The following is a 12,846-nucleotide window of genomic DNA, read 5'->3' as shown; positions in this document are numbered from 1 at the left end:
TAGTAAAGTTATCTTAATGAAGAAAGTGCTTCCCTGGTGGCTCAAAGGTAAAGAATCCACTGGCCAATGCAAGAGCTGCACGAGATGTGGGTTTAATCCTGGAATTAGGGAGATCCCCTGGAGAAGGACATGGCAACGCACTCCAGTATGCTTGCCTGGGAAATCCCATGGACAGAGAAGCCTTGAGGGCTACAATCCATGGGGTCATAAGGTGTCAGACATGACTTAACTGATTAAAAACATCAGTGAAGAAAAGGAACACTTGATATAGTCATGCCAGTGTAGACAGGGGTAGGTCATTTTGCTTTCCAGGGTTGTGTGGTTGTGTGTGTTAATTGCAATACAAACAGAGGTCCAGCAGAGAGGAAACCCCTCCTTTTTCACATATCTGACAAGTTTGGGAAATATTTACACAAATGAGCTCTGTCTTTGCAGGTCCACTTCCATGTAACCCAACAGAAAATCAAGTAATTATAAGATAAATTGATAAAATGTTTTTAAAAAGCATCAAGAAATGTACTCTTGATCTAGATCAAACACCCATGTGCTTGAGGTTGTCCTTATTTATTGGTGAATAAGACACAGAAAACACCTACCCTCAGGAAGCTTGCTTTAGAATCAAGAGGATTAGGTAATTTTAAAAAGAAACAAGAAAGCAATAAAATCAGGAAATGGCATAGGTATGCTATTTTAGAAATAAGAATACACAATAATACTAGGGATGGAGAGGTATTGCAAACAAGTTTTCTAAACTGTAATATTGATTTGTTGAGTGGGGGCCAGCATAGGTCATATGAATATTGCTGTTAACTGTAGCAGAGTGATCCCTGGCTTAGAATGGCCAAGCACAAATGTCCTGAACAGGAGAGAGTTTAATGTAGTCAGGAAGCAGAAACAAGGCCAATGTGGCTAAAGAAAGTTCAGTGGGTAAGGAAGGATTCGGTAAAAAATGAGACAAGCTTCCTAAGCTTAAAAGGGCTCTTCACTAGCTTTTATCTCTGCTGTTGCTGCCTTGAAAACTCTCAATGATTTTTAAACAAACTCCTCTGTTCAAAAATTGTTGTTGTTGTTCAGTGACTTAGTTGTGTCTGACTCTTTGCAACCCTACATAAGGCTTTTCTGTCCTCCACTATCTCCATGAGTTTGCTCAAATTCATGTCCATTGGGTCAGTGATGCTATCTATCTCATCCTATGCCACCCCCTTCTCCTTTTGCCTTTAATCTTTCCCAGCATCAGGGTCTTTTCCAGTGAGCCAGCTCTTCCCATCAGGTGGTCAAAGTATTGGAGCTTCAGCTTCAGCATCAGTCCTTCCATGAATATTCAGGGTTGATTTACTTTAGGAGTGACTGGTTTGATCTCCTTGCTGTCAAAGGGACTCTCAGGAGTCTTCTCCAGTACCACAATTCAAAAGCATCAATTCCTGGTGCCCAGCCTTCTTTTATAATCCAACACTTACAACCATACATGACTACCAGAAAAACCATAGATTTGACTATATAGACCTTTGTCAATAAAGTGATGTCTCTGCTTTTTAATATCCTGTCTAGGTTTGTCATAGCTTTCCTCCTGAGGAGCATCTTTTAATTTCATGGCTGCAGTCACCATCCACAGTGATTTTGGAGCCCAAGAAAATAAAATCTGCCACTACTCCACTTTTCCCCCTTCTATTTGCCATGAAGTAATGAGACTGGGTGCCTTGATCTTAGTCAGCTTTTTTACTCTCCTCTTTGACAATCATCAAGAGGCTCTTCAGTTCCTCTTTACTTTCTGCCATTAGAATGAAATATTAACAACTTGCATATCTGAAGTTGTTGATATTTCTCCTAGCAATCTTGATTCCAGGTTGTGATTCATCCAGTATGTCATTTTGCCTGATGTACTCTGCATGTAAGTATTTATTTAAGCAGGGTGATAATATACAACCTTTCCATACTCCTTTCCCAATTTGGAACCAGTCCATTTTCCATGTCTGGTCTAACTGTTGTTTCTTGACCTACAAACAGGTTCAGAATTGGGAAAGGAGTATGACAAGGCTATATATTGTCACCCTGTTTAAAAATTACTTGTACTAAATCTTGCAAATTATGTAGCAGGTACTACTGGTAAACCATAGTAAGGATTTTAATTCATACATAGTTTGAAGGGTTTTTTTACCTTTGCATATTCAAGACACCTGAAAGTAATTAGCCCAGGACCAACATAGTTTCTGTGGTATCCAAGTCTCTAATTCCTTATACCTTGTTGCTCTGCTGTACAGGAATTTTAATCCCAGAAGGACCTTAGACTCCAAAATGACTGCTAGCACTCTAGCCATTACAGTTTCTTTCCAGCCATGATCAAAGTCACCTCTTGAATTACCATACCATTTCTACCTACCTCCCATTAACTGATATAGAAAATGGTCATACTTAGCAGGAAAGCAAGCTGACAAATAAAGTCTTTATTCCAGAAAGCCATTTGCCCAGCTAAAAACTAGAATTTCTTTTCCCCTGTAGAAAGAAGAAACCCATATGAGAGGAATATTGTCAGCTCTGCAGTATACTCTCACTTCTTTCTTTGACATGAAATACAGATTCATTTACACTTCCATCCATTCAACATTTATTTACTCAAAAATTTTATGAAGAGTCTGTTTGTGCCAGATTGTAGACTAACTAACATCTGAGGAGAAGAAGTTGCGGTTAAAAGTTGAATGTTAGAAAATAGCATAGGGAGCAGCAGAGGAAGACCATAGGTAATTATGTTGAAAGAATTAGGAAAAAACTGTCTGAAGAGATGGGGTCATGAATTACTAACTGCAAGTGTTGAGGAAACTACCCAGAGGATATGAGGTGAGAGGTAAGCTTAGTTTTACAAGGATAAGTAACAGTCAAAGAAGGGAAATGTATTTCCAGGTTATACCTTATGCCATGAAGTGTGGTTTTGAAATAATATGTGAAATGTCTGCAGCTCTGTTATAATTATTAATCAGACTTGATAGATAGAACATGGTCACCAGCCAATTGTTTGATTAAACCACTTGGTGAGCATATAGGTTCCCACACAGTTGTTTTGGCTGCAGCCATCAGAGCAGATGATAAAGAAATGCTGATAAGAATGGATTGGCTATGTTGCAGCTCGGTTCACCAGCAGACATAACTTCAAAGGTAAAGAAATATACCAGCTAACAGAAGAATCAGGCATTGTCTTTATGTTCCAAACCTCTAGCCCACAACCATCCAAACTGAAAAATCCCCCATCTGCTCTGTCTTTCTCCTCGGCCAATCATATTGCATCAGAGACCCTGCAAGGCAGCAGCTTCCCAAACTAACCTGGGATTATAGAAGAGCATCTTGCCTATGACACCCCACCCAACTTTGAGAAATGATTCCCATATCCAGTAATGCTTTGCTCATCTTTTCCCAGAAAAAAAAAATTTTTTTTAATAGAGTGAGATTTTTAGGAATAATGTTGAGCTTTAGAGAACAAACAAAAGGATTTCTCAGTTTGGAAAATAAGATATATTCAGACTTTTCAGACTCTTCAGACACTGTCTGAAGTCACAGTCACACCCCTACTATGAGGATGGCTGTCACCATCACAGTGCTGCCCTTCCCTGTGCAGCTCTTTTCTTAGGAAACAAACAAAAAAAGAGCTCTGTGATAAATCACTTCTGCAAGATGTGTTTCATATGTCAAGCACACATTGCTTCTAAATCAAATGCTGATACATGACTTCCGTCAAAAGTAAGCAGAATGCTGTAATTTATAATCATCCTGAAGCACACTGCAGAGAAAATGAAAGCAGACCATTAAATTTTAATGCCTGTTCAGTTCTCTGAAAGGAGAGTTTCTGGCCATGTTTGAAGCCAGGCACTGTTCCCCATACCATTGTGCACAGTCCCCCCAAAAATAGTTTGTGTTTGCCAACACTTGTGGAAACTAATTGCAGAAATGATTTAGCTGTCAAAAGCTGCCATCCATTAGAAAGTTCTCCTGAGTAGGTGACGGTAAGGAGTGGGTCCTGTCCAGTGCTTCCCTCCCTTATACTTTTTAACAATTGTCTGTTGTTGTGCGAGCCAGCTCCTCACAGCAGGGCTGGAAGCAAATATTCATTGGGGTGTCATCTCCGCTTAGGCTCCTGTCCTGCACACCTATTCATCTGTGTTAAGTGAACAGCAGCATCAGCTCAAATTAAGCTGGCTCGAAAACAGCCACTGTTAATAATTTCTGCTGTGATTCAACTTAGCTTTGGCTAACAGGTGAAGATGTTTCATAACGGAGGCAATTACAGCTCTGAGAGCGCTTTCCCACTGCCTGTTTAATCAGAGGAATGGAACACTAGCTCCTCGCGCATAGGGAAGGGCCAGCACAGCCTCCATCGGGCTGCATTCGTTATCTGCTAGATTGAACAAGCTGCCTGCCGGGGACAGATGCTTAGTGCAGTGATTAGAATATAAAGCAATTGCAAAGGCTGAGGGGATTGGAGTCAGTCTCCTTTATCTCAACTTACTACAGGCTTTTCTGGTCAGATAACAAGTCTTCCAAAGCAGTCTTTGTAGACGAGAAATCATATGTATATCAATGCATGAAGACTCATGCATATTCATTCATCTGTTCCCTATATGAATTTTCCATTTAGAGTAGAAACTATTTTTTTAAAAAAGGAAGGGGATTCTTCAGTTCCAAGTTCAATTCCTTTTTATTAGCAAATTTTTATGACAAGGAATATAGAGAGGCAGTAAGTGTTAAACCAGTACAATAAAAATGCTTGCCAATTTTTCTTTATTATTTTTGAAGATTGAAAAGTCCAATGGTTTTACTCATTTCCAAATAACTTTCATATTTAGTTTTTTTTTTTTAAGGAACATGGGTAGGAAACTTCAAAATATATAACCCTAAGTATTCACTTATATTATAAGGAAAGAAAATTGAAATTATGTATGTTTTGCTACTTTTTACATTATAGAGACAGCATACTTCCAAGCAGAGGGAAATCTATTATTCTAGCACAAAGTAACCTTTCAGGTTAACTCTGCATAGCTTTAAATTATAGCGGAAACAGAGCTGTGTACTTCCTAATTGTGGAGATTTTCAAATAATTCTTTTCTAGTCAAACATTTTTCCTTTTATTCTCAAAGAAAGTCAAGCAGTCTAAATTGAATTTTTATTCATTACAATTTCCTGAAATGTAGTTCTTAATGGTTTCTGATGTGCCTGAAGGCATGAATCTTAAACTACTTTCCCCCCAAACCGAAGAACTAGGGAAATGGAAAAAGACCTGTTTTTGTTACTGGTATTAAATTTCCATTGTATATATTAATCTGCTTCACAGTATTTTCCTTCAGCATATTTTCCATCAAGGGTCTTTAATAAAGTCCTTGGTAGGTTATGCTTAATGAGCAATTGATTACAGAGCTACATATCCCCAAACTGATTGTGTTTTCTACAAGCAGCAAAATAGCAAAGAAGGATGGGGAGGGGTGGTGAGAAGTTAGCCATATGCTTACTTTTCTTTTTAAAAATGCATCAAGAGCTTGGAATGGCTCTGATTTCATAACACCAAGGTTATGCGTAGAGCAATCTATTTCCATCTAGATTTTTAATGGAGATTGTAGTTTTCATCAATTATTTAGTAGGCTTCCAAAGCTGTGTGTGTGTGTGTGTGTAATTGTGTGTATGTTAGTGTTGGGACCCAGGAATAAACAGGAAAAATAGAATGATAGAGTTTGCATTCCTAAATATATGGTTTAATGTTGTGTTTAAAACACCTGCTTAACAAGATAGTGACTTGCCTTTTTTAAGAGGTATTTTTCTCCCTTCATTCTTTAGAACCATTCATCTAGCCTCATCTTGGAATATTCTCAGCAAGAATCTACTGCCCACTGAGTTTCCCCCTGACAATTACTGTTGCTCTTGAAGCTTTGAAAGCCTGTGTAACATTAGCCTATCTAGCCCAGTGAAAATGTCTTTACAGATTAGTGTAATGTTAATACTGCTGGCTCCCTGCTTTTGACCTGAAGTGGAATATATTGCGCTGCTGGAGCAGATGGAATCAGAGTTTCATTGGGCTACAGAGATTGGTTGGCTGCCTGCCAAAAATTCAGTGCTCGTGGCATGGAGGCTTAGTCTCAGAAAAGCAGGCTTGAATCTATTCTCTGCTCTTGAAGAGAGAAAACAAAAGTGTCACATAAGTTTGTGTGGAATCAAACTACATTTGTTAAGATCGTTCATCGCAGATGTTTACCCAGCATTCGAGAAGTAATTGAATCTTTTGGTGTAAAATGGAGACATCTTTATTCAGTTTTGCTGAAAGACAGGAGACAAAAGCCAGAGCAAAGGATAAAAAAAGAAATTATCTGAACTCCATTTAACCTTCCAGTTTGAATGCCGATCTCAGCCTAAGAACACAAATGTGTACATGTGGAGTGTTTAAAGTCTGTCTCCTTTTTTTATGAGTGCAAATAGATCTTAGTCTGAAATAATAAACCAAATTCATAAATGAAAAAGAGCTGTGTTATAGAGCCAAAGTGAAACAATTATGCAGATAGTTCCAAACCAGGATCTAAAACTCTAGGGGGTGAGCATAGAGGGGTGGAGAGATGTATGTCCTGAATTATCCACACCAGCTTCTATTGACTGCATCTTTCAGACAGACATTCAAGACCCCTGCTGGTTTTGTGTGCACAGAAAGAGCCTACAATCATATTCTTTCAGAATTGACACGCCTTTTGAAGGTTTACCTTTGCCTGGAACCCTGGGAGCAATGGTTAAAAACCTTAATAACAGCAGAGTAAGACTGTAGTGGTCAGATTTAGCAAATAAAAATATAAGGGACCCATTTAAATTTGAACTTTAGATAGACAGGTGTCAAATAACTATTAAGACAGAATTCATGATATTTAGCCTAAGTGTCTTCCAAATTTTACATGAGCCATGAGGCAAGCAATATTTGGGATATACTTACACTAAATGTTTATGCATTGTTCATCTGACATTTGAATTAACTGGATATCCTACATTTTATCCGGCAATCAATTCCATGATATACTTTTTTTTGTCTCACTTTTGGAACATGGTAAATTCTGCCCTACCTAACTTCCACATGCACACCTAACTTCCAATTAGTATGTTTTTGTATTTATCCATAAGGTTATTTCTGAGTTTATTTTTATCATATTTTCCTCTCAAGCACTGCCTTTCTACAGCACTAAAACATATGCTGTTTGCTGGCTAAGTAGATGGGTAATGTAAGCTGTGATGTGGAGAGGATTCTTCTCTTATCCGTTCTCTCTGAGGGTGTCGTTACAGAAACATATATATGTGCTTTTATCTGTGATAAGAGCTACCATCTGCTAGCTGCAATGTGCACAGCTTACCGTCTGAAGTGCTTATACATATTATGAAAACACACAGCTTTTGTGTATGTTGAGAATACATATAGACAGTGTTCTAATAAACCAGAATATTAGCTATTTGAATATATCAGATGGATGCAAGATAGAACTGCAATTATGGACAAGAGCTATTAGAGCTGGCCCATTGCCATGCATGTATTTATGCCAGTAGGATTTTTGTGACCTTTTAATATTGCATTATTTGCAACCTCTTCCCACATGATAATTATTTTAAATCCATAGAACCTTTCCAATGAGAAGAGGCCCTTGCTTCATTCAAGGAATAGAAGTTTCATGCCAGCGATCCCCAGCCCCTGAGATGTGTGGCACCTCTAGGTGAGCAAAGGGAGAGACGGAGACTGGGCGACAGAACATATAAATTTGAGTTACTTTGACCTTTAATCCAGGAGAACACGAAGAGAAATGCACTAGGAAGGTTGGTTTGTAGCTGTCTGGAGGCTGATAAGCTGTAATAAAGGTGCACTCAGTTGCAATTCATCTAAAGCTTCCATTGCTATCATCCTCCTTTTTCGATTTTTGTTCCCTCAAGTACTTATCTAAATCCCTTTCAGTGCCAGCTTGAATGCACCCCGTGTTGTCTCCAACTGTGACTAGCACTGTCTGCATGCGTCAGTGTCTGCAACACACACTCTCCCCCTTGTTTGACAGGAACCAATGCCAACACCTAATTAAGGATAAGCCACAGAGCTCTCAGCTTTATCTTTGTCAACTGTTCCATTCCTAGCTTTCTGCCTAGCTGAGTTTTTAATGACATGAGCAACAGTTCGGTTCAGCATTCCTCAGGCCCACCCGTTTGGATTTCAGTCACTAACTTTGGCAAAGCAGGGACAGCAGAAGACGGTGGTGGCCATTGTGCAGACAAGGCAAGGAGACATGGCCGTACTCCTGTCCGGGTGTCACCTGCCCCACCCCATGCACACGATGGGGATGTGCAGATGTGTTGGAGGGAGTATTCAGGAGTCCCTCCAAAACGTATTCAGATTTTCCAAGGACCTAATTTATAAAGAAAAGGCCCATCTGGTTCAATCTCATATAACATTGTATTAAGCACTCTAAATCAATTATGCATATGTAAGAGTTCATCATTCCCTAAAACTGTGGCAAAACCAGATTAGTGTGTGATACTGACTTTCAGAAAGTCATTAAGTTGTATATTTTAAATTAAAAGTATGACATCTTTATTTATACAGACATATACACATATATGGGCTTCTCTTGTGGCTCAGCTGGTAAAAAAAAAAAAATCTGCCTGCAGTGCAGGGAATCTGAGTTCAATCCCTGGGTTGGGAAGATCCCCTAGAGAAGGTAAAAGCTACCCACTCCAGTATTCTGGTCTGGAGAATTCCATGGACTCTATAGTCCATGGAGTCACAAAGAGTCTGACATGACTGAGTGACTTTCACTTCACATCCACATATATGGGCTTCCCTGGTGGCTCAGATAGCAAAGAATTTGCCGGTAATGCAGGAGACCAGGGTTCAATCCCTGGGTCAGGAAGATCACCTGGAGAAGAGATGACTACCCACTCTAGTATTCTTACTTGGAGAATTCCATGGATAGAGGAATCTGGCAGGCTACAGTCCATGGGGTCACAAAGAGTTGGACATGACTGAATGACTACACACACCATATATACACACATATATGTGTATATGTATGTGTATGTGAATATATATATATACACAAACACACACGTGTGTGTGTTTAGAGAGACAGTGTGCCTTGTGTTTTTCTGTCTATACTTCTATATTATACTCAAAAAGGTACAGTATTTTCCTAGAGGTGGTTTTCACTTTCAGTGTTAAATCGGTGCCTTTGCATTTCTCTTTGTTCTCTGGCTGCTAGGTAAAGCTTAAGGTTTTATATGGTTAGGGAAATGTCATAAGGCATTGAGCTGTCCCAACACAGTATGATTCACTGAAAAATCATTGAAATAAAAATATCCAAAATGCTGAGATAAGTATGTGTATCACTGTCATCAATGTGATTTTTTTGGCCGTGTCAAAGGCATCTACATTTGTTGGTGAAGAAATGGATTATTTGTCCCATTTTCCATTGTTATTTCATTTCAACTTTATGGTTTCTTTTAAAATTACTCAGCGTCTCTTGTTGGCTCTTTTTTAAATTTACTTTAGTGTTTTGACTCCTTTCAAACTTTTGTTTTTAACTGGCAATTCTGTATAACAGAAAAGAAAAAAAACAGCATTTTTTGTGCAGACAAGAAGTAATTAACATATTCTGTAGCAAAAGAAGATAGCATTAGTAAACAAGGCTGTTCAATAATTATATGTCACATTCATTCCTAGATTGGCCCCTATGTGTTCTGTAGAATGCATGAGAAATGGGTTAAAAAACATGGTGCAGAATGGATAAGAAATATGATAATCCCTAAATGATAGAAGTTTAGAGTACAGTTTGAGAAATTATATATCCTGTATCTAATAGCTCCCTACATGACCTTTGGAAATAGTAGTAAATCTCTGCAAATATTGTAAAAAGAGTCTCAAATAGGATGTACTTGTTCCCTTCTTTCTGAGTTGACCATCGCAACACTATCAACAAAAACAAGACAAGTAACTGAGTCTCTTAGGCACTTAATTTAAACCAAACACTTGCCTTTGCCCACATTTTCTGAATAATTCAGATAAAACTTTTGCTCACCCAAGTTACTCAAGCTTCAATGTTCTCTGCCTGTCAGTAGAAAAAGCCTCCCTTCTGGATCTCACCCTAGCAAGCGAGAATCAGCGGCACTGTCTGCTCCTGCCAGCTCCTCCAGGATGTTGAGCTGATGCTTTTGATGTCTCACCTGATTAACAGGGTTTTTCTGAGTGGTGGTAACGGGTCTGTACGGGACCATCTGTACTCTATTATAAGGCACCCTGAGCAACCAAAGGCACTCTTTGCAAGATGACTGTGGAGAGATTTCTGTGTATCCTCTGACCACAAAATCTGAGTATTTCTCTTCCCTGTGTCAACTGGACCATATTGAAATAATTGAAACCTACTTTATCTCTCATTAACTGATCCAGCTCTGCATTGCTAGGATTCTAAAATATTGGTCAACTCAAAAGGTGTCAAATGCAGATTTCTCAACAGGCTGGCTGATGTGGGAATCTGACAGATTGAGAGCATGAATCTACTTCTTCCATAATAAGCCTATTTCTAAACCAGTGCTTTTATGGCTCAGTAGATTAAATCAGAAATATCATGTGATCAAAATCCTCTAGTTCTGTGAAGAATTTTTCAGATATTAGATGGATCTCCCGTTGAAGAGTTATACTATCTAAACTCTACAGGAAGGTCAATTCTGTCCAGAAAAATATAAATGTAACCCATTTAAGGGTATTATATTGATACTAGAATAATTACACTTCATAAAACAGTGAAAAAGCAGCAGTCTTTCAGTCCAAATTGAAAGTACTTGAGTTGACAAAAAGTGAACAAAACACAGCAAAACAAATTTGTCTGGATTTGCAAATAAATGAATTTTTTTCTGTAGGCAGACATGGTTGACAATGGATGACAAGTGGCTTCTCTGTCAAACTTTCAAATTATGATAATCATTGTTTCTTTTTTTAGAACAAATAAAACCTGAAGATATATTGCATCAATTGTTGGTAAAGAATATCTTTGTGTTCTAGATGTGAGAGTCTTATTTAAAATATCCTTATGGTTTACTCTGGTCATTTTCATTTCAATCACAAAACAAAAGTAAGCATATTGTAGAAAATAAAAAAGCATAGTATGTCTATCCAGGAATTATTTTCAGCAAATTACTTGTGCATTTTTGTTAATCATATGCCAAGTATGAACAATAATATTTTTCATTTCCTAATCTCTCTATGCTTACACTGCTGTCTCTAGTTAAGCCAGCCTTCTCTGCAGATGGACCAATGGATTGTACGTTAGTGCATTTTTCAGCATAATCAGGCTTGATATTTTAAGAAAATATTTGTTCCAGGTAACTTTTATTTACATGCATGTTCCACTGAATTTTCACCAAAAACTATCACTTATACCTGACTTTAGTGTGTATAAAACATCCTTATTTTCTATGAATGAACATACTGTTCTTGCTACGGGGCTTACATATTTATTTATTTTACATAAACCAAGAAATTCAAATTTATATTAAAAATGGATTTACTATTTAATAGACCACATTCAATCTGAGTAAACATATGCAAGAGTAATCCATCTATTAATAAGACCTGTCTGGAAATCATTGTTTTAATACAAAAGGAGACCTATTTGTTTTGCTAGACAAAAGCCTATGTATCATGGATCAATAATTAACCTCCTCATTGTATATCTTTCCTCCTCAATATATATCTTTCCTAAGTCAGTACCTTAAGCTGCTTATACTCAAAAGTAAATGAACTGCATAGAGAAGTAAATTGCTGTGACTAAAACATAGCATCACGTGTTGTTCTTCCATGGTTTAGAAGAATCAGTACAGATCTTTTATAAGAGGAACACCAACATGGAGATGTAGGTTAGTTTCACCTCTGGCTGAATCTGATGTCAGTGTGGTAATCACCAGGCCTAGTCAATAATACCTCTCCTCAGTATAATTGCAAATCCAGTACAACCATGACCAGAACTAAATTGCTTCAGAACAATCAATAGAAATCTTCTGATTGTGTTCCCGGGTGTATGCATCAAATACAAAGAGGAAAACTGTCCATTCAAGCAAAAGGTCAATTTTATAAATAAGAAATACTGTAAAAAAGTCATGTTATGTTTTATGTTCTTTCTTGGAAGAAGAGATTAAATATATTGCTTAGTTGTCCATGGGAAGAAAGTGTCTAGCAAGGAATTCATCATCAGACAAATAGCAATGCAAGAAAAGCAAGAATATTTTGGGATGAAAGATGTATCTGAGACTGAAGATGAGCTAGCCAATTAAGCAAACACCTTCCTTCTATTTTTGAACACAACTGTGAACTTATAGGTAAAATCTCTGTACTCTTTGGTAAACTTCAGTCACTAAAGGGACTAGTTAACTAATGAGTCCCAAAAGATGCCAGTTACATTAGAAAATAAGATTAGAGCTATTAATTTCCTATCAGAGGTCCATAATAATATAGGTTACATGAAAGGGTCAGTGTTCCATCTGTCGAGATCAGTGCTTCTTAAAATATGGTGAACAGAATTGTTCTCATCTTCAGGTAGATGAGATTGCAACCATAGAGCTACAGAACTAAACAAGATTAAAAATAGATGTTTGGTAATGATGAATTTAGCCTATGTTGTTTTATTATATATTCAGTCAAATAAGAACATCTTTGAGTCTAAGAAAATTGAAAATGGGTTCTAATAAGGGACAGGGTAATGGCCATCAGAAAAGGTAAGAGAGAAACAGAAAAAAATATGAGGATGTTCATGTGATTACAGCATAAAAATAAATTTAAAACCAAAGGATTAGAGGTTTAATAATCATTGTCAT

Source organism: Cervus canadensis, chromosome 4 (assembly GCF_019320065.1).
Source record: "Cervus canadensis isolate Bull #8, Minnesota chromosome 4, ASM1932006v1, whole genome shotgun sequence".
NCBI classification, from domain to species: Eukaryota; Metazoa; Chordata; class Mammalia; order Artiodactyla; family Cervidae; genus Cervus; species Cervus canadensis.
This window is presented reverse-complemented; position numbering follows the sequence as displayed.